General features: G+C 33.1%; 1 protein-coding gene across 1 annotated transcript in view; it reads right to left on the bottom strand.

The window, feature by feature from the left end:
- LOC149570881 (RAN GTPase-activating protein 2-like) overlaps window positions 1-23,185 on the bottom strand; it is a 51,543-nt gene that overhangs the window by 11,319 nt on the left and 17,039 nt on the right. The gene's annotated exons all lie outside the window — the stretch shown is intronic.

The following is a 23,185-nucleotide window of genomic DNA, read 5'->3' as shown; positions in this document are numbered from 1 at the left end:
TCGCATTTTGTTACCGTTGCTGAACTCTTTTAGAGCTGGTTTTATGTTGATGGTTAGCAACATTTTTTTGAGATTATCAGATATTGTGCTAGGGATTCAGTTTATTATGTGATGTGATTACTTAGATTTTGCATTTCATGTATGCATGATGATTATTTTCAGTGTTTGTAGTTATTAATGATGATTAGTAAGATGATTTATTATCATATGTGTTTTCTTATGGATACTTACCCCATACTTGCATGTGTATGGTGTGCGTGTTTGCTTTGTATGTTTGCTTTTGTATGGCGTGTCTGATGTAGTTAAGGAAGGGAGTCGTAGTCACCTGCTAGTCGGGATCTACACGATGCACCACTTCTTGCCATTGCCTATTTAGTTTGGTATATATTATACTAGTACATGCATGGTTTTTATGCAGGTTGCAAGTACCAAGTATCGACTTCCCTGAATTGCCAAAATGAGCGTACCCTATCACATTATCTCAATGATAAGAGAGGGGAGATAAATTCTTAAGTCCAAATCCTAACATTTTAAGCCATTTGTTCTAATTGAAAAATTAGAACAAGTATCTAAGTTGAGTACCCTACGAATGCGTCAGATGATGTAATTCGTGATATAAACCCCTTGGTTTGATTTGTATGTATTTTGGCTATGATGAGTTTTTCGTATTTTTATTTTTGTGAGTCTTTGGAGTATTTTCTATTAATTAAGCCTAATTAAAAGATTTAATTAATGGTTTAATTAAATAAAAATTAATATGATATTTTAATATTTATTTAATTTAATTAATTAGAAAATTAATTAAATAAAATAATTAAATTTGAAAATAAAATAATTAAATTGGAAGATAAAAGTTATAATATTAAATTTGGAATGTGACAATATTTATTTTAATAATAATATATTTGGAGCTCATTTTTAAATAAATGACTAAATAATATTATTATTAAAGCTAATAGATATTTTAGCAATAAAGTTTAAAAGTGAAAAATATATTTTAAATTATTAAAAGATTCTAAATCTCATATGATTAAAATATAAATATATTACGATTGAAAAGTGGAGATATTAAAGTTAGTGCATGAGACTTAATAAATAAATAAATTAAATTGGAAAGAGTTAAATAAATTGGAGTTATAAGCTTGCAAGAGAATTAACATGTGTCAACAACACGGGGGTTAGTGCATCAATTAAGCACAAGGTGTCTACAACTCTATAACTCATCAAAAAGGTTGGAAAAGACCCATGCTTAATTGGTGACACCTTTCAGCAGTTTCAAAAAGTATTCCAAAGGTTTCTTGAGAGCTTTTTATATTCAGGCATTCATAGAAGCTTAGATATAGCGTGGAGAGCAATTGGGGAATGGAAGCTACAAGCTACAAACTTAAAATGGAAGCTTCAAAGCTTACATGCAATGGAGAAGTTCATATGCTCATATATTTTCTACATGCTTCTATGCTTCTTCTAGCACTTCTAGTCATTTGGAGGTTTTTGGTTGTCTTGGATCTTGGAGAAATTGTGAATGGTGGAGAAGGAAAGAATTTTCTATGGACTTCTGGGGCATGATGGATTAGCATCAGTGTCTAGGTGCACTCGTGATATTCGCATATTCTCTTTGCACTATTTCTCTTCTTGTCTTCATCATGTTTGTTATATGTATCTGAATACTCTCCGTGATTAAATCTATAATTGAAATAGGAATCTAGATATGCTATTTGGTTGAGAAGAAAACAATAGAAATTTTTTAGATCCAATTAAGGAAGAAATTAGATCTAAACGGATTTGGGTTCGAATTAGAATCAAATTGAAATAGATTTGAAAATGGATTCAAGATTTATGGCCAAATCCATTTGTGAAATTATTGGATAAATTTAGAGAATAATTATTTTAAGAGAAAATTCTTAATTCATCACAAATTGTCCTGTCGCTGCCCCTTGGATAGACCCGAACTCAGTTATTCATAACTTTTTATCGTGATTGAATTTATTCGATCGCTCCAGTTAGAATCGACGCAACTTGGTCCTCTCCAACATATTTTAATTTCAGCCCAATCCAACGGTTCATTAGGGAGATATGATTGTCGTACTGAAACTGTTTTATTCAAAGGCAAATATTTCTCCATTTCTCATAACTAAGAGTTCTTTATGCTTAAACTTATCAAAGCATGAAATGAATCAAAGATATTATTGCAATCTTCCCTTAGTAGAATCTTATTTGTATGCATTAATTTTATATGATTTATTAACTAATTTAAATTAATTAGCTAATAGTAGAAGAAGTATAATTAATCTATTTATCAACCAACATAAGAGGTATTTAGTTGAGATATTAATATTGGAGATTTACTATAATTTTATTGGTAAAGTAATAATTTGAACATTGATGGAATGATACATAGTTGACTCTCAATTAACGAAACTATTATCAGCTGATAATCATGTAGTTATTGACATAGCTACTAGTTAATTTAATCGTAGAATTAATTAGATTTAATTAATAATAGAGTTTTAATTGTTTTATCAAGGGAAGTATTTGTTGGAAATTATTTCAATTATTTTGGAGTTCTCAAAATTGTTAAATAAATGTTTAATAATAATTTGTCAATTATTATTAATAAAGAAAAGATATTGATATAGTTTATGTAATGAACTTTTAATATTAATATATATTAAATAGTTAAGAGGTGGTAATCTATAAAGATGTTTAATGATGATTATTAAGAAACACATATTTTAATGATATTGGACAAAGTGGGTCATTGTTACATTTTGACCTTGTTATAACATAGCTACGATTTGAATTATTATATTGATTATAAATTGATATAAAGGTTAGTTAAATATTAACTAATGAGATTTATAAAAATATAGTTTGATGAGTTTATTATTTATTAATGTTTGTTGGGTCTAGCAAATTATTAATAAATAATGGTTTAAAGAGATATCAACAAATTTGATTAGAATTAATCTAGTGGAGATTATTTAATGATTAAAGTTTTGTAAAAAAATATTAGTTTTTGGTTTGAAGTATGATTGATTTTTAATCAATATTCATTGAGTTGTCAATATAATTATGTGATTGAGATTTATCTTGAGATGACTATCATTAATACGAATTAATTAAGAAAACATTAGTATTCATAAAGAATGATGAATGGGATCTATTAATAAGATTTTCAATATAGTTTGTCATTGAATATTAGGAAGTTATTATTATTGAACTATGAACATGAATATTTGTGTATGGCTGACTTTTAGTTATTAGTCAATTATTATTCATTGGGTTGATGGTTTGGTTGTGAAATTATTAATTAAATCAATTAACTAAAGATAATTAGATTTAATTAATAATTAAATTATGTAATAGAGATTTATTTAATATAATTCTTTTAACGAGATTGTAGATTATCTATATCGAAGTTGATAAGTCTTATTTTAATGACTTGAATAATGACTTAGATATTTTAATGGTTATTAGTAACGATTTAACTATTAAAATGATTATAATTAAGAGGCTTAAGTGTTAGAGATATTTAATTGAGTTTTAACTATTAGAATGTTAATAGGACATGGATTGTGTACCTATGTTAATTGATTGATTTAATTGATCATTTTAATTAAGTTATAATATTCTTATTCGAAGAATGATAATTGGTCCTCTTATAATATAACGAATAATGAACCTTTGCTTTATGTTGGAAGTTGAAGTAACAATTGAATATGGATCTTAGTTAAATAAAAAGGGCAATTTAATTAAGGTCAATGATGATCAGTTTAGTGAATATTTATCCTTAAGTTATTCTTAGGATAATGCTATCGGGGAACAATTGGGTTGACTTGTAGGTCAAATGATGAAACTTAGACATTTGAAGTATACTTGCAAACAGAAAATTTAAACTTCTACACTTAATGATTTTAGTAAACCAAAACATGTGTTTACATCGTGTATTCTATATGCTTCTTGTTTTAGTTTTTGGGTTGACTAGTGTTGACCAGTCTTAGGTTGTTACCAGAGGCTCAGGGGTTATGAGATGTGTTGGCATGTTGATCTTATTTGGTCTCGATCTTTATAAACCCAACCATGATTATGTGATGGAATGCTCTATGTATTGGTTGTGATTACTGATTGTTAAAGTTGAGATTCTTATGTTTGAGACCCTTGACTTAACCATTATTTTTGAGTCATCGATCAGTTATCCTTGGATTATTTTCTAGTCACTATGATGGGACTGAAATGTGGATTTATTTTTTGATAATATCATGTTGTGACATGTTTGACTCAACCATTTTGGAGTCTTCGATCAGTATGATTTTGAGATATTCTTGGTTGCTTGTTGAAGAACCAATCGATATGGTGATTATTTTGAGATATATTTTGGTTATTGAGAACCAATTGATACTTATGATTATTAGTGATGCCTTCAGTTGCCAATAGAGAAGTGTTGTGGTCATGATTTTCTATGGATGCTTTTCGGATGCTCATGGAGATTTGATGATTCTTATCTTGGAGGTTTGATTTATGGATATTTGATGCTTTTATGCATATTTGATGATTTTATTATGGATTATCTTTTGTGATTTTGAAATTTATGATTCCATGAGCTTAGGGTAGGTAATCTACTTGTACTGTCGGGAAGTGGCTTGCAATGGGGGTCGGGGCCCTAAGTCGTTGCCAGGGTAACTCATTGTAAGTTTGGTTAATAAGTGATAACATTTACACACTAAATGGGGATTAAATGAACCTAAAAAGATAAGAGTTTTGGTTCTCGTCCATGCCTTGAGCGCTTGTACAGGCTAGGATGGGAGTAGTGAGATGCATGGTTGCGACCATGCATTCCGTAGTATGCCTCGTCAGTATGAGAGGATACTAGTGGCCACATGAGATCAGTATGGACCTGTGGAGTTTAGCTAACTGCTAGGGTAATTTGTATGTGATAAATGCGATGACACTTTCCTACTTGCAGAGTAGGTATCCTACATGTCATTGTGTGCCTCTGGAAAGTAGATGTTAGTTTCGTGATTGGAACCTTTGAGTTAGTATACTTTTAGGATTCTTGGACTATAGAGATTTGTGCTATGTGTTATGGACAGCCTGTTTGGGACTTGAGATTATCTCTTCAACACGGTGGGAGTGAAGCACTTAGGTACCACGCGGTCAGGTGGTAGTGTATTTTCCACTCTTATCATTTGAGATTCATTGAGACATCGTGGCTGATGCATCCTTCATGATGGTGGATATGTATCCTTTCATTGATGATTAGCATATGTTAGATGATGTTATCTTATGCTTATATTTGCATGTTAGATTACTTTCTACATATGATGTTGTATATGTTAGGAGTGACATTCCTACTATGTTAATACCGATGATCTTTTTGGTGCTTTGGAATGTTACGCACAGAGGGATGGCTAGGATCCATGATGGTCTAATGATGCTATTTACGGTTGGGAGGAACCGTGCACTTAGTTATTTATGTTGGTGATATATGGTTATCTTTTAAGATGGATGCTTATATTTTTATGATGATGATGTATCATGTATGGTATGTGATTTCATTTATGTTATTGCATCATGGATTAATGTTGGATGATGATGTTCTTTATTTACATGGATGTTTATTCTTTTAAGATTTTTATACCCTGTGACATGTACAGTGGATGATTGAGCAATTCTAAAATGTAATTACTAAAAGGACACTTGTATATGGTTTAAAAATGTTGGATGTATCATTGTTATTTCATGAGGATGTGATGTTAGAAGAATGGTTATGATTAGATATGATTCAACATTAAGGGATCTTTAAAGTTTGTAATCTGTTATGTTATGTTTACTTTTAGTTGGATGTTACTATTGCTTCCACAAGTGTTGTGTATGGTTTTACTTTCATGTTTAAAAAAAAAAAAAATGTTACCAAACTTAGTGAAATTTTAGGTTAATTCTTTGGATTCCTTGGTGGGGCATTACATGATCAATAAGTCCATCAACAACCAAGATAAATATTACATGTATACATGAGGATTCAAAAAAGCAATTTTAATTATCTACATTAGACATTCTTCAAACACTTGTCAAGATCTAGTATTTCCTTCTTATATTAAGTTTATTCCTTCAAGGTGGTAGTGAAATTTAGCCTCTAAGGAGGAGATATATCATTCAAATAATTCATGTTATTTCATTCTTCCTCAAGAAACATCACAAACATTCTCATTCATGAAAATTTAGGTTATATAGTTTCCTTTTTATTTCTTTGAGTTGAGGCTATTACATTTGCATACTTGATCATGTATCAAAATAAATTGCATCTGCAAGAGTGGTTGTATTTCTCTTTGATATATTCAATTCTATTACATGATATAATTCCCTTTATCAATATTTTACATATCAATTTTATGTTTGACTCCTTAATCTAAGGTTTGACCAAGCTAAGCTCTCATCCAACAAAGTGACATGAATAGTCTAGGGTAGAGTAGATAGATGATGTTCACCTATTGATATCCTCTACTACACTAGGTTAACCCTAATCACTTATAGATAACTTTCCCTTAAACCAACCTACCTATTTAGGCTTGAAAATTAGCTTGAAATTTCTTTCTAGGCCAATGTCTTAGCTAATCTTGCAAGGGTTGGAGGCTCTTTCTAGGGTGTATTGGACTTATTTACATCCATCTTTCACAACCCATTCATTAACTTGCTATATGATCCCTTCAAACAAGGGAAAACTCATTCTAGGTCTAGTAGCCCCCAATTAGCCATCCTAATGGACTAATCTTGGATTTTTGCAAATATTTCCTTAACAAGGTCCCAAAATAACTCCAGTTCAAGATACCCTTTTCAAAGACCTTAAGTCTTAGGTTCCCAAGATATATTAGATGCCCTAACCCAAATTTTGAGGGTTTGATTTATCAACAATCTAGACTAGTCAGAACTAAATATGATCTTTCTCCCTCAATAGAGAATTCTACCACTTCTCCTTGCAAAATTAAAAGCTTTACTCTATTCTTTATCCAATGTTTACACCCATTCCATTAAAATATACTCACCCTTCCAAGAAATCTACCCTCCTTATTTCAATTTCTAGCCGAGATCAATAGAATCTCGCCTAGGGATTCCAGGAAATGGCTTGGCCCTTCAATTCTTGCTCAATCCTTTCTAATATACAAAGTAAAATGTGTCTACTATAATTTCTCAAGGTTTTAGAGAATTTTAACCATGGGGAATCTTCGTAGACATCATTTTGTAAAGTTTGTCCCTGTACTGGCCAACAAATAGGTAGTTTACAAATCATTTATTGAAACCACAACCAGATTGTTAGAAACTAAAAACAATAAAAAAAAATCAAGTAATAAATATTTAGAAACTAATTTTTTTTCTCCAAAAGATCAGTTCTAGCACATGTCAATCAAAATCTTGCTCTTTCATTCAAGCTATCATTCATTTCTCTATCTGTTGTATCCATTCATACTCCTCAAACTTCCAACCCATAAAATGGCAACTTGGAGGGATATATCAAATCATTATATAACTAAATAAACCAACTCATAATAATTTTTAACCTACTTGTTTCTTCTAACCACATTTGCAACTTTTGACAAGAAAAATTGCAAAATTGTTCATGTGCAATTTTTGCAAAATTAATAATTTTTGAACTTTTACACGTTAGACTTGTTAGGACTATATATTATGACTCAAAAACATCCATATAATTTATTTAGACCATATTTATGAAATTTCCATGCCTAAATACCCTTCTATGCTTATCTAGCCCTCTAAGACAACTTTTGCACTTTTGCTCCTAATTGACAATATTTTCCCAATGCAACATTAGATACCGAGTTGCCTATAATGCCCTACATTGGTGCTTTATATGCATGAGAATGCCAAAAATAGGACCTCATTATTATTACTAAGTCTTTTCAAGACTCTTATTACTTCTAACCACCTAACCTAGGTGCTCCTACACCATACTCTCCCAGTGAGCTGAAAGTCCTACAACTTTAGAAGGGAATTAGAGAAGGATCAATGCCTTGCTTCTTGAAGTCTCCTTCTACAACCCAAGTGGCTTAACTATCTAGATTTCCCATCCATTTCATAAGATTTCTCATGTAGCTTTTGTTCCTAGTTATCCACCTTTGAGCATAATACCTTCTCAGCTTTGGGCATGCTTGTACATGGCTTTGGCAAGGTGGATACACTGTCTTGAAAGTATGTATCCCCTACTAGAATGGAAGGTGGAATAGGACCCTTGTAGGCTACCCAATATGCAACATTAAATGTAGTGGATAAGCCAATATCTACTAGTAGATAAACTTGATATGTATTGGCTCCATACTTGGCTAAAATCTTACATGGTCCCACCTTCCTCATCTTCAACTTGTGAGTTTCTCCTTTGGAAAACCTATGTTTATTAAGATGGACCATTACATAGTCCCCAATTGGAAATTGAACATCCCTCTTCCTTGCATCAACCTATTTCTTCATCTTGACTATATTCTTCTCCAAAGTTTTCTTGACCATATCATGAACCTCTTTCATGGAAATAGAAAAGTCTTCAGCCACTCCATTGACCTCTGCACCTTCTTTCATGTCCCTTAGTTCAAGAATGCTTGTAGGATGCACTCCATACGCCACTTGGAAAGGATTTTTACCAGTAGTCCTATTGAAACTATCATTGTATGATATTTTACTTGTGTAATAATGTGATCCAAGCTCTGTCCATACTCCTTGGTTAGGCATCTCAAGAGGTTTCCCAAGCCCTTGTTAACAAGTTATGTCTACCCATCCATTTGAGAATGGTAGGTAGATCCAAATGATATGTTTGTACCTAACTTGTGCCACAGATTATTTGAAAAGTGACTTGTATACTTAGTATCTCTATTAGGCACAATGCTAAGAGGAAGTCCATGGATCCTTACTACTTCCCCAAAAAATAGATTTGCAATGGCACATGCATCATGAGTGGTTTTACATGGCACAAAGTGATCCATTTTTTTGAACATGTCCACAATCACATAAACACTATCAAAACCCTGCTTGGTTTTAGGTAGTCTCACCACAAAGTCCATTCTTAGATATTTGTGAGGCCTCACCCAATCCACCATAGTATAGATGACATAATTGCATCATGGTACTTTTAATTTGATGTTTTGATATAGTTTTGAGACTATAGGGTTATGTCATTTGAATATCAACATTTTGATGATTCACACTTATTAGAACCTAATTGTTATATTTAATTATTTTATTTCATGTTCTAAGCTCTTTCAATTTGCTTTAATGGAAACTAAATTACATAATACTTGAATGTCAAATTGTAATGTTCAAATGAAAATTAGCACCAAAGGATAGATTTAGATATGCAAATGAACCCAACTCACATACCCTGTAACTTAATAGTCATGAATTTAATATCTTATTACCATGATAGAGAATAGGTTATGAGGTTGTTCAGAATGTTAATTTGATCATGTTACATAAGAACTTGTTATTTTGTATGAAATGATTGAACACATATGGATACAATTTTATGACTTGATACTATTAGATTTTGATGCGATGCAAAACATTAATTATATTATGATGATTTATGATTTTTAGTTGAACGCTAATTCAATTATGATGCTTTATAAGATGAAGGATTGTGATATGCAGATAAATGTAATTTGATAATGAGGACAACAAGACATATGGTTACATTTGAAAATTGGTTTTATATTGTGATGACATAATTATGGAAACATTCTAACAGTCTGAGGAATTAACCCTAGAAACTCACACACAAACCCCTCATTATGTGATGAAGGGATATTGCTAGGAATGTCATTATCCTTAACCTGATTGAAAAGATACTAGTTAACAAGTCCACATATTAGTGATTTCCATTTAAATACATATACTAGGATCCATTTATTTGCTTAAATAATTTAATAGATATGACCTTAGTGTTCATGGTTATGATAGACAAGTATTGTGATAGTGTATAGAATGGTAATTTCATTATGATAAGAAAGATAAATGTTGATACACATATTTTGATATTGAAATGTTTTGAATAGTTTATGGAAATAATTATATGGAAGTTAATTGAATAAGTTAGTGTGGATTAAGTGATATTGGATTATTCTGCACTTATCTACATGTATTTTTATATTATTTCATTGGACTACTGACATTGAGCTAAGTGTGTAGGAAAGTGGAACCATGGAAATTCTTGGGGAAACAAGTTCCAAACCTTGTGAACATAGTTTAACCAAGGGTGAATCTTTGGAAGATTCAAAAGCCTCGTTGTGAAAGTATTTATTTATTTATTTTTTCTTCATAATTGTATGGTTTCTTGCTTGTGGATATATTTAATCATATATTAGATGCATTAAAGGCATGCCAAGGAAAAATGTAATGTATTTTTATGTGTGTCACTTGACACTTGTATAGTCTATGTGTCACCTAAAGTGTTGGTCTCAAGGTTACTCAATCTTGGTCCTCTTCCTTCTTTTCAAATTAATGCTTGAGTACACCCATTTGGGAGAGAGTGTTGGATGGGTCACATCATGTTGCAATTCGAATTCAAACTTGATAGGGAGTTTAGGGGGTGTAAATGGGATCCTAATGTGTTATTTTATTGCTAAAAAACTACCCTAATGGTAGTATAGTAGGTTAGGGGCCTAAATTTAAGTATTTTAATATTTTCCTAGCTTTGGGAACCCCTTAAACAAAGCCAACTTGAACCAATTCGAAATTTGAGTTTTTCTATGATAAAACCCTCTCAACTCCACTTGGTCAACCTTCTAATTTTGGAGGAGCAACAATGTAAGATAGGGAGGCTTGATGTTTCTTACTAAAAAAAGGGTTAGTGGAGAGTCTTTTAAGGGGGGGAGTGACAAGTTAGTGGGTTGTTCACCCACTCTCTAATTTTAGAGACAACTAAGTTTTGGAGGGAGATTAAGGGGGCTCTATTACAACTATCCTTACCCTAGCTTGGACCAAGGTTGGTGGCTCAAACATGTTCTTTTATTCTTTTCTTTAGTATGGATAAGAGAATTTTCAAGTGTGAAAAGTTATCAATGGAGTATGCATTGCATTGTCAATCTTGTGTTATGAGCTTGTCATTGTGTTGGGAAGAAGTGAATGTGTTTTGTGCTTCTGGAGATCCTTTCTCAGTTTTGTTTTGTTTTTCTCCTTTTGTTTTTTTGTTTTTTCTTGTTTGAATGTGAGTGTTGGTTGTGAATTATGGGTGTGAAGGCTTCACTCACCCTTGGGAGGGCAGAGAAGCCTTGGGTGAAGGGCACAAGTTGGGCTTGACATTGCAGGTGAGAAAAGAAATCTTTTTCTTTTACCTCATGATGAGGTTTGTTATTATCATGGAGCATGGGCTCCATCATGGCCATGAATCTTGTTGTTTGGGAGGAATAAGGAGGTTTGGTGGATGAGGAGAAGATGGTTGTTTTGAAGGCCTTGAGAGGCAATGCAGTGGCAATATGTTGTTATGTTGTGGTGGTCTTGAGAGGAAAAATGCATTGGCAATATGATAAATATATTGTTAGAATTTCTCCTCCTTGAAGAGCCCACCTTCACCCAATATTTTATGATTCCAATGGAGAATCATTGTGCTAGCCATGGGAGGGTGTTGATTGTATTTTGTGTTGTGTTTCATGCAAAGTTTGCTGAAGTATGTGTGTAACCTATTTGGTTCTTATTTCCCCTGCTCGGTGGGTGGCTTCGTAGAAGCCTAGGATGGGAGGTGAGCCTCCATGGTTCCAAGTTTTGTGTTGTTTTGCAGGTTATGTGAAGATGCATACCATGGAGTGTTAGGGTTTCACCCTAGTCAAAATGGAGAAAATCCAAATGTGTAATAGGAGTCTCAATGTTCATGTTTTCAATGTTCATGGTGATCAATGTTCATGCAACTCATTGTTCATGTCTTTCAATGTTCATGTTCCTTATGATTTTGGAAGGTCTCTTGTATTGTCTCATTGTGATGAAAGGAGATTGTACCATTGTTACCTAATGCATATGTAGAGGAAATAAATTTGAAAATGTTGTATATGTATGTTCCTTGTTAAGAAATGATCATTTGAAGCTTCATGAGTTAAGGAAGAGATAGTAGGAGATGTAGAATACTTTGGCATCATTGTTCCATTTGAAGATTGTGGAAGGTTGAAGAATTGTATGCTTATATTTCTCTTGTAATGAAATCTTCTATGTTAAATTTGATATGTTATGAAGAAAGATTAAATGAGATTCTTCTCCTTGATGTATTGATAGATATGGATTTCATAAAAGGACATGTAGTTGAATGTTATGAGTAGAGTTAGTACGATTCAAAATATATGAGTTGCATTGAAAGATTGTATGTTGTGTATTTCAAAATTTGAAATAAAATCTTCATGTTTGAAGGCTCACTATACATGTATAAAACATTATGTACTTGGTCCCCAAGTTCAATTAGGTTTTCTAAGAAGGCTTAACCATCCTACTAGCACAAGTGTTCATTGAATTATGAAGGAATGAAAGGAGGATTTTACATGAGTAAAGAGAGTGCATATTTCAACCTTGCTGAAAGTCCACATTTTTCTCTCTGGAAAATGTATGGGGAGGAAAATAAAATCCTCTCCTAGAATACAAAGTAATATTTTAATCTAGAGAAGATTCCTAAAATCATGAACTTGAAAGATTAGTTGAAAAAATATATATACATATAAATAACATATGTGTACATATAGTATTATAGAGTGACAATCATCAAAATTCATGTAGGGAAACACAACTTGAATCCCGTGACCCTAAGTCTGCACAAAATCCACTTACAAGTAGAGATCAAGGACATGTTAAATCATTAGAATAATAGTCTAGATATTTAACACTAACCTAGCATATCCCCTATACTCTACTTCACCTTGTTTTATTAAAAAAAATATATACATACATATCTATATATGCTAAGGGACTAATTATGGCCATGCACCATGGCGACCATGTGATAAACAAAAACAAATCATAATAATAAAACAACTCAACAATAAAAATAACATAGATCCCACAAGGCGAGTTTCTAGTCATAGTAAAAAGGGGGGGGGACAAGACATTATGGCTTCCTGACACAACTATGAGTTTTCCCATCAACTTTCTTCACGTCAAACAAAGCCTATTGTATGCAGATTTTGTAAGTTACATTCTCCCCAATAAAAATTTTCTTGGTAGGAGTGCATGCATTTGGAGAGGAGGAGGGTTGGTAGCTTGGAAAGCATTCCTAGGGGGATATTTAAACTTCCAAAAATATGTGGCAGACCTGTCCAAAATCAGAAAATGTAATCAAGTCAACAACATCAAAAATTTGTATGTGCACGTAAGCCTATGCTTGGTAGTTCAAAATTTGAAAAAGGAGGGTTAGGAAAATAAAGTAAAGCAATTAAATGATAAGGAAATAATAGCATATTTAATGGGAATTAAGGTAAATGAATAGATTTTAAATTTAATAAATTTTAAATTGTATTTGAGAGTAATTAACATGAAATATATTGAATTAGGATATTAAATGAGCCTTTGTTAATTGTTGAAAAATAGATTATTGTTTTGTCAAGTATTAGTGGTCAGGATAAAATAAGAGGAAGAAAATAAGTTTATGAAATTAGAAGTAATAAGTTGGAACCAATAGAATTAATTTTCTTATGGAATATCTTTTACATTATGGAAAGCTAGATTATATATATATATATATATATATATATATATACATACATATAATTCATTAAATATCAATATGATACTAAGTCAATTTTGGAATTGAATAATGTTATGTGAGTAAGTTCTTTTATAAAATGAATTAATATCAGGTCTCATGATAATGGTTCCTTTTTAAGAATTTTTTAAAAAATAATAATAATAAATAAATAAACAAACAAAATAAAATTATTGTATTTTGCCTTGGTAAAATTTGGGCATGACAATATTCTCAAGGCCTTTGGGGAATAGGTAGTGGTTGATATAATCTTGCATTGGTGGCAACTCCCTTGGCCTTTTGACAAACCAAACAAAATTCAACATAACTCTTCACATCTTTTCTCAAAGTAGGCCAGTAGTAAAACCTTTGGACCAAATCCACTATCTTATGCACTCCAAAATGTCCACTTAAAGCCCCACTATGCTTCTCTTGAATCTGATTTTCTTTGATGGACCCTCTTGGGACACATAGGTAATTTCCTTTGAACAAGAGGCCTTCCAGCAAGGTAAAATCAGAAAACTCATGTTGGAAATGGTTAGTATAATTAGTAAAAACTTGATATGGCTTGGAAAAGTCTGGATCATCAAGGTATAGCTCCTTGAAGTTCTCAATTCCCACACTCCTAATTTGCAATTCTTGTACACTCAGTAACCTATGGCTAAGTGTGTCTGCAAATTTGTTGGCAATGACTTTTTATGATTGATGGTGAATGTATAGGCCTAAATATACTCCAACCACTTCATGTGTTTGTGACTTAGTTTATCTTGGGAACTTAGAAATCTTAAGGCCTGAATTTTTGAATAAATCACAAGTTCTTTAGGCAATAGGTAGTGTCTCCATTTCCTCAAGGCTTGGACCAAGGCATACACTCAAGGTCATATGAAGAATACTTCCTCTTTGCTTCATTTAGATTTTCACTATGAAATGCAACTAGTTTACCCTCTTGGCTAAGAACTGCTCCAATAGCAAGGTTTCTAGCATCACATTCAATGGTAAACAACTTCTCAAAGTTAGGTAAGACAAAAATGGATTGAGTGGCAATATTTTGTTTCAAAAATTCAAAGTTCTTAGTGGTTTCTTTAGTCCACTTGAATTTGGCCCTAATCCCACCGTCAATAGTCTCCAACAAGGGTTCACATAAATGACTGACTTGCTTAATAAAATTTCTATAAAATTGTGCTAAGCCATGTAAGCTCTTTACCTTTGCGGTAGTCTTGGGTGTTGGCCAACTAAGTATGGCCTCCACCTTGTTAGGATCTATCTTGAGTTGTCACTGTGAAATGACAAAATCCAAATAGACCAACTTTTCCTTTATGAAATCACATTTATCAAGGTTGATAGTGAGCTTAGCATCAAATAACCTTTTTTTAGTGAATAGATTGTCTTTTCTAATTAAACAATAATATACTCTATTCCAAAAACTTGGAAAATCCAATAATATTCACAATAGTTGGGAAAAGATAATGTTTATTTGTTTCCCTCTACATTTATAGGTACAACTCCCTTTACAAATATTTATCAATAAGCTCAAAAGAAACCAACAATAACTAACTATGCACTTTTACCAAAAAGTGTATAAGGATCACTTATGTACTGAGGCAATAGTTTACATACTCATTTAGAGAAAATAAATGAAAAGCTCATAGTCCTTTCACCAGCAATAATCTAACTAGAATCTAAACACCACCACAAATTGAATTAATCATGCAAGAAAATAAATGAGAATGGACCACAAATAAATAGTAGTATATATTACATGTGACTGATTATCATATTGCACAAAGCAACCACAATTAAATTGCTTCAAATGCCAAGTTTTAAAGCATAGTAAAAGGTCACACACACACACACACACACACACACACATTCAAAAACTTCCTTTCGCACAAAGTCTTTTGAAAGAATTCATATATATATTCTATCTATCTATCACTATTTCTATCTAATTAACTTGAAATAGTACTAACTTTATTGAAGTGTATTTTTTCCTTCTAATAATCTAACCCCTAACTAGTTAAATGCTCCAACATTTATAATTTTTACATATCTGAAAATACCTCCATTAAAGCCCAACCTTTTGATTAAAAATAGTTACAAGCAGCAAAGACAGTTTTTGAAATAGTTGCACAAAACAAATAAACAAAAAGTATCTAATTCAACTAAACTTCATTGCTAGTTTTCTCTCTGTTAGTCACGATTTTCTTTACTAGCTTCCATCTCCTAAAGGCATTCGTGAATTCCTACATTGCATGGGAGTATGGGTTTTTTAGGCTCAACAATTTGGACCTAAAAGCATCCTTCTACCATTTGAGTTCTTTAATCCTTCGACTTTACCATGCCATGAGGTTCTTATTCAGATATAACATTGATTCAATGTTTGCTAGTGTAGTGAAGTCGCTAGGAGTAGGTGTATCATTGTCTTTGATTTTTGTCATAGTGTCATTGAAATTTCTTGTTAAGACTTCAAAATCCATATTGTCATCTTCAAATTGTGGAATTGTTGTGGGATTAATAACATGCATATCCTTTAGGAGCTCTTTGTGCATCCCAGCGATCTCAGTTTCCACTGATCGCATTTCCTCAATGGCATCTCTATAAATGGACTCCTTCCAACCCATAGTACACTTCAAGATGAATAACATGCATGAGTCCACATTTTTCATGGGATTCTCACTAAGAAATTTCAGTACTCCATATTTTTCAACCTCATTAACCTGAAACATGATGGCTTGGCATTGATTTTGATCAACTTCCCATACCAGCACAAGGGTTTGAATCTCACCCAATAGTGTCTCTCCCTCTGCACATGTGGTAGTTAAATCTAAGATAAATTTACTACCTTTCTTTATTATGGAGGCCACCCAGTCCTGTATTGTGTCTGAGAGTAATTTCCCCCTTTGCATTTTTTTGACTAATTGCTAGCTATCTAAGGAGTTGGGACCAAAAGATTGTGGGGTCTAAACCAATGGGAGAGCACCTAAATTCATCAATGAATCTATATAGGTGGCCATGGTAATTACCAGTGCCTTGAGCTCTTTCTTTTATTTTCTATCTTTCTTTGACTGGGTCAACATGTGATCTATAGAGAATTTGAAAAAGCATATACTTGTGTCTCTAATAATGGCTTCTAACACTATAGTAGTGACCTTAAAGCCTTCAACATCAATTTCTCAAAATTCATTCTTTTGTTTGTATGTGGCCACTTCTACCATTACTTTTCCCATAATTGGATCTTTGATCAGATGTGCATCACTTTTAAATTTCTTTCTCTTAGAGCCATAGGCTGCATATTTGATAATGATATCCTTAACAAGTGTAGACACAAGCTAAAGATTCCTTTTCTTGGTAACCAAATTAGACAACCAAGATAGAATAGTAGGAGTAATGGAAATTCCTTGAGCTTCCTTGGTGGGAGTAATTAATGTAGGTTGATCCAATTTAGGAGCTTCAATTAGTTGTACATCACCATCAGGATTATTTGAAAAATTGAGTTCTTTGCCTAGACCCTATTCCTGAGACATCATTTTCTCTTTTTGAATTTCCTATTGCATAAGTGCCTCAAATTTTGTCTTAGACCTAGTTCTAGGGGCCATGGTTTGTGTAGGAGATGATGTTCTTTTCTACTTATTAGGATTTGACAAACTATCTACAATATGAGATGAAATTAGAATGTCAGAAGCAAGTGGTTCAGAGAAAGAAACCATCTTTGGAAATTTTCTAGTTTTCTTTTCATTGACAGTCCTCATGTTTCTTCTCCTTATCCAGTTATCTATGTGAGTGAGGATAGATCTAGTTCTCAATTTTATATCATCCTCTTCTTCTTGGCTCCAATCTACTTCTAATTGTTTCAATTCACTTGCCTCGTCTCATCCTGGCTTGACAATGTTTGAGCCATCTTCAACCACCCCTTCTAGATAAAATTTTAGCTTGAGAGAACTGATTTGTGAAAGTGTTAACCTCTAGTGATCTCTTCTTTACACTTCTTCTTCATCATTACAATCCTACCATAAATCTTCTAAATGTGGAACTATAGGTGATTGACCTTTTAAACCAAGAACTTGAGATGTGAAACCTTTACTGTCAAAATCCCTCCTCCCCTAATAGGATCCAAAATTGAAACTAAGTAAATTGCTTTTGATGACTAAGGCATTAATCATGCTATTGTAGGTTAAATGGCCAAGCTTAATAGGAAAAACTAATTCCCAATTTTCTTGAGGTAGGCTATCCTTAATCACTGAAAATAACTGTCTACAAAGTTCAACTAAGACAAAACAATTTAGTGCATAATGAGTTAGTTTCACTGGTTCTTTTTCAAATCTGCCTACTCTCAAATAGGTGAATTTAGGGAACTGAATAAAATAGCTCTAATAATTTTGAATCATCTTTTGGGCTTCTAAGGATAACCTTAGCGTTGGTGCCTTTTAAAAGCTCAAATGTACACTCTATTAGCACATTGTGCACTTTCCTAAAATATTCTAACACCCCATCTCTTTGGAGCAGAGGGAAATACTGGTAGACAATTACATCTTCACTCCAAGTTTCATGTGGAAGAGAGGTGTTAGATTGTGGTGACTAATCAAGGAAGTACTCTACATACTTCATAAATTCTTTGGGGTTCAATATTTTGGGCCGACATGTAATTATTAAGTATATCCCTAAAGTGGTTAAAATACTTGTATAAAAGGGCTTATGGTTGGGAATTGTTTCATAAGGTGTGATGTGAAATTGATTCTTACAGTGGTATTGAGTTGTAAGGGATTATGGATTATAATTAGGTTGTAATCACTGGATCATAAAAATATTAGACTTGTTGTTTGGTGGATGTAGCCCAGGGATTGGGTGAACCATGTTAAATCTTGGTGCCTTGTGTTCTTTTCTGTGTGATCTATTACTTTTTGTTATTGGTTATATTTGCACGTAATTGTTATTTCTATCTATGGTTTAATCCTAACAAGTGGTATCAAAGCCTAGTTGTTTTTCAGTTATCCTCTGCAGGAAAGTTTCACGATTGAGTGGGAGTCTCACAGTTGACTGGGAGCAATGGCAAATGAGGGTAAGCTGAGGGTTGATAGGTTTAATGGGCAGAACTTCCAATTATGGAAGATGCAAATGGAAGACTATCTATATTAGGAGGATTTATGGAAGCCATTGGAAGACAAAGCCAAGAATCAGGGATCTATGTCAAATGATGAATGGGATCTTTTGGACAGAAAGGAACTTGGAAGCATTCAATTATACCTAGCACCATCAATGGAATTTAATATTAAAAAAGAAAAGACAACAAAAAAATTGATGAAAACCCTAGTGACATTGTATGAAAAGCCCTCTGCTTCAAACAAGGTATTTCTCATGAAGTGTTTATTTAATATGAAAATGGAAGAAGGTGGATTTTTTATAGATAATTTAAATGAGTTTAATATTATTACTAGTCAGTTGTCTTCTGTGGGTATCAATTTTGAAGAAGAAATTAGGGCTCTCTTGATTTTGTGTTCTTTGCCTGAAAGCTGGAATGGCTTGGTAATGGTTGTGAGTAATTCTGTTCCTGGATCTAGTACCCTAAAATATGATGATGTGATCGGTGTTATTTTGAGTGAGGAAACTCGTGGAAAAACCTCAGGTGGATCTACATCAAGAAGTGCTTTGAATGCACAAAGTAGGAGCAGAACAATTGAGAGAAGAAATAATTCTGAAAATCATGGGAAATCAAAGGGAAAGTCAAAGGGGAGGAGGTCTCAATTGAGAGGACCAAATGATTGCTGGTACTATGGGAAACCAGGAACAAAAAGAAAGATTGCTAGAATCAAAAGAAAAATGAAGGAGATAAATCAGATGGAGACAAGGAGTCAAATGTGGTAAGTAATAAATCTGAAGAGGAGCTTTGCTTCTATCTTTAGAAAGTGTTGATGATTCATGGGTTTTAGATTTTGGTGCTTCATTTCATGCTACACCTCATAGAGGTTATTTCATTGATTATGTCCAAGGGGATTTTGGGCTTGTTTATTTGGGGGATAATGAACCCTGTCAGATTGTTGGAAAATGAAAAATTAAGATTAAGTTGTAGAATGGGAATCATTGGCTACTACATGAGGTAAGACATGTTCCAAGGCTAAGTAAGAATTTAATTTTAGCAGGACAACTGGGTGATGAGGGTTGTGTAGTTACTTTTAATGATAAAAATTGGAAGGTTTCAAAAGGTTCCCTCATAGTAGAAAAAGGTGTGAAAGTAGCCACCTTATATCCTTGTATAGGTCATATTGTTCCTTCTACTTTAATTGTTTCAAAGAAAAATCAATGTTCAAGAACAATTGTTGTAGTTGAGCAGGGAGAACAAATAGCTGTTGTAGATTTTGATACAACATTGTGGCACAATAGACTTGGGCACATGAGTCAGAAAGGTATGAAAGTACTTCATTCAAAGAAAGTTTTACCAGGTCTGAAATGTGTTAATATGGATTGTTGTGAAATTTGCGTGTATGAAAAATAAAAGAGAGTGAGTTTTGCAAAGACTGGGAAGGAAAATAAAAGGGATAAATTAGAGCTTGTGCATATCGATGTATGGGGACCGGCTCAAGTATCTTTCGTTGGTGGCTCTCATTACTATGTTACATTTATTGATGATGCAACTAGAAAAGTATGGGTTTATTTCCTTAGACACAAATCTGATGTATTTCAAAGTTTTAAGAAATGAAAATACTTGGTTGAAAATGAGACTGGTAAAAAATTAAAATGTCTCGGATCTGATAATGGTGGTGAGAATTGTAGTCATGAATTTGAAGATTATTGCTCCACTAATGGTATTCATAGAAAAAAAACTGTTCCAAGGACTCCATAGGAAAATGGAGTGGTTGAACGCATGAACGGGACTATAATGGATCATTCAAGGAGCATGAGGTTGCATGTTGGGTTTCCCTTAGACATGTTGGTGGAGGCTGTCAATACTACTGTATATTTGATTAATAGAGGTCCCTCTACTCCTTTGGGCTCTTGTATTTCAGAGGAGGCATGGACTAGTAAGAAGGTGAGTTATTCTTTTCTCAAAACCTTCGGTTGTGAAGCATTTGCTCACATAGATTCTGAAAATAAAACCTAGTTAGAAGCTAAGTCAAAGAAATGTGCATTTGTTGGATATGGCATTAATGAATTTGGTTATAGGCTTTGAGATTTTGAAAATCATAAAATTGTAAAAAGAAAGGATGTCATATTCAATGAGAAAGTGTTATACAAAGATCTATTGCAGCAACATGAGAAGAAAGAAGATGATTATGAAGTGTTGGATGATAATCCAAAAGTTGATGTTCTAACCATTCCTCATGATGTGTAACAACTGCAACAACAAATACCGCATACACTAGTGAATGTTAGATGGTCAACAAGGCAAATTAGACCTCCACAAATATTTTTTTCCTCTTTGTATTCTATTTTACTTATTGATGCTAGTGAACTTGAAAATTATGATGAAGCTATGCAGGTGGATACTAAGATTCAGTGGGAGTCTGTAATGAAATATGAAATGGACTCTTTGCTAAAGAATAAGACATGGGATTTGTGCAAGTTTCCTGCAGATAAAAAGCCTTCACAAAATAAGTGGGTTTACAGGTTAAAAGAAGAGGATGGAGGTAAGAAAAGATTTAAAGCCAAATTAGTTGTAAAAGGATTTGCACAGAAAAAGGGAATTGATTTTGATGAGATATTTTCTCTTGTTGTTAAAATGACTTCTATCCGTATTATTTTAAGTCTAATGGCTACTGAAGATTTGCATTTAGAGAAGCTAGATGTTAAAAACACCTTCCTTCATGGTGATTTGGATGAAGAGATATATATGGCTTAGCCATAGGGATTTGTGGTCAAATGTAACGAGAATTTAGTGTGCAAATTGAAGAAAAGTTTATATGGCTTGAAACAAGCATCTCGGCAATGGTATCTAAAATTTGATAGTTTTAAGCACGAGCATGGTTACATTAGGTGTCATTCAGATCATTGTGTCTACTTTAAGAGGTTAGATGATGATAGCTACATTATTTTATGTTTATATGTTGATGATATGCTTGTAGCTGGGTCTAACATGGATCACATTAAGGGGCTAAAAAGCCAATTAGCACATGCATTTTCTATGAAGGATTTGGGGGCACCAAAAAAAATCCTTGGTATGAAGATTTTTAGAGATAGGTAAAACAAAACATTGACGCTATCTTAGGCTGATTATGTTGAGAAGGTGTTGCAGCGTTTCTCTATGGAGAATGCTAAAACTGTCAGCACACCTTGACCTAGTCATTTGAAATTGACTAAGGAGATGTGTTCCAAGACACAAGAAGAGGAGGATAAGATGTCCAAGGTACCCTATGCTTCAACTGTAGGAAGCTTGATGTATGCTATGGTATTTACTAGGCCAGAAATTGCACATGTAGTGGGAGTTGTTAACAGGTATATGAATCATCCAGGCATTGAGCACTGGAATGCAATCAAATGGATTCTTAGATATTTGAGAGGAACATCCAATAAGAGTTTACACTTTGGGGGCTGTACTACTAATTTACAGGGCTATGTTGACTCAAATTTGGTAGGGGATATTGATACTAGGTGGAGTACTATAGGTTACATCTTTACTATTGGTGGGGCAGTTGTGTACTGGGTTTCTAGGTTACAAAAGGTTAATGCTTTATCCACTACAAAGGTAGAGTATGTAGTTGCTACAAAGGTAGCCAAAGAGATGATATGGTTTCAGTTCTTCTTGCAAGAATTGGGACATCCTTAGAAGTATAAGTATTTGTTCACAGATAGTTAGAGTACTATTCATCTTACAAAGAATTTAGATCTACATTCAAAGACCAAACACATATAGTTGCACTACCATTTCATTCGATTAGTTTTGGAGGATGGACAGTTAAAGCTGGAGAAGATACATACCAATGCCAATCTAGCAGATATGTTGACAAAGGTAGTAACAAGAGAGAAGCTGAACTCCTCTTCAGCTTTAGTTGGTCTTCTAGACTGAATATGAATAAAAGAATAGTAGAGTCTAGGGTGGTTTGATTGAGTGGGAGTCCCATGTGGTAGAGGTATTGCTACAAGATCAGTCTCCAAGTGGGAGATTGTTTTTTAGTGTGGAGCCTAATTAGTCCCCAGGTGCGAGATTGTTAGATTGTGGTGATTGATTAGGAAAGTACTATACATACTTCATAAATTCTTTGGGGTTTAGGGAATCGCCCCAAAAATAATAATTTTGGGCACTATTTTATCAAGATTTTGGGCCGACATGTAATTATTAATTATAACCCTAAAGTGGTTTAAATACATGTATAAAAAGGGCTTAGGGTTAGGGATTGTTTCATAAGGTGTGATGCAAAATTGGTTCTTGGGGCAGTATTGAGTTGTATGGGATTACAAATTGTAATCAAGTTATAATCACTGGATCATAAAAATATTCAACTTGCTATTTGGTGGATGTAGCCCAGGGATTGGGTGAACCACGTT

This window comes from Cupressus sempervirens, chromosome 2, assembly GCF_028749045.1.
Source record: "Cupressus sempervirens isolate cs-2001-9-10 chromosome 2, ASM2874904v1, whole genome shotgun sequence".
NCBI lineage: Eukaryota > Viridiplantae > Streptophyta > Pinopsida > Cupressales > Cupressaceae > Cupressus > Cupressus sempervirens.
This window is presented reverse-complemented; position numbering and strand designations above follow the sequence as displayed.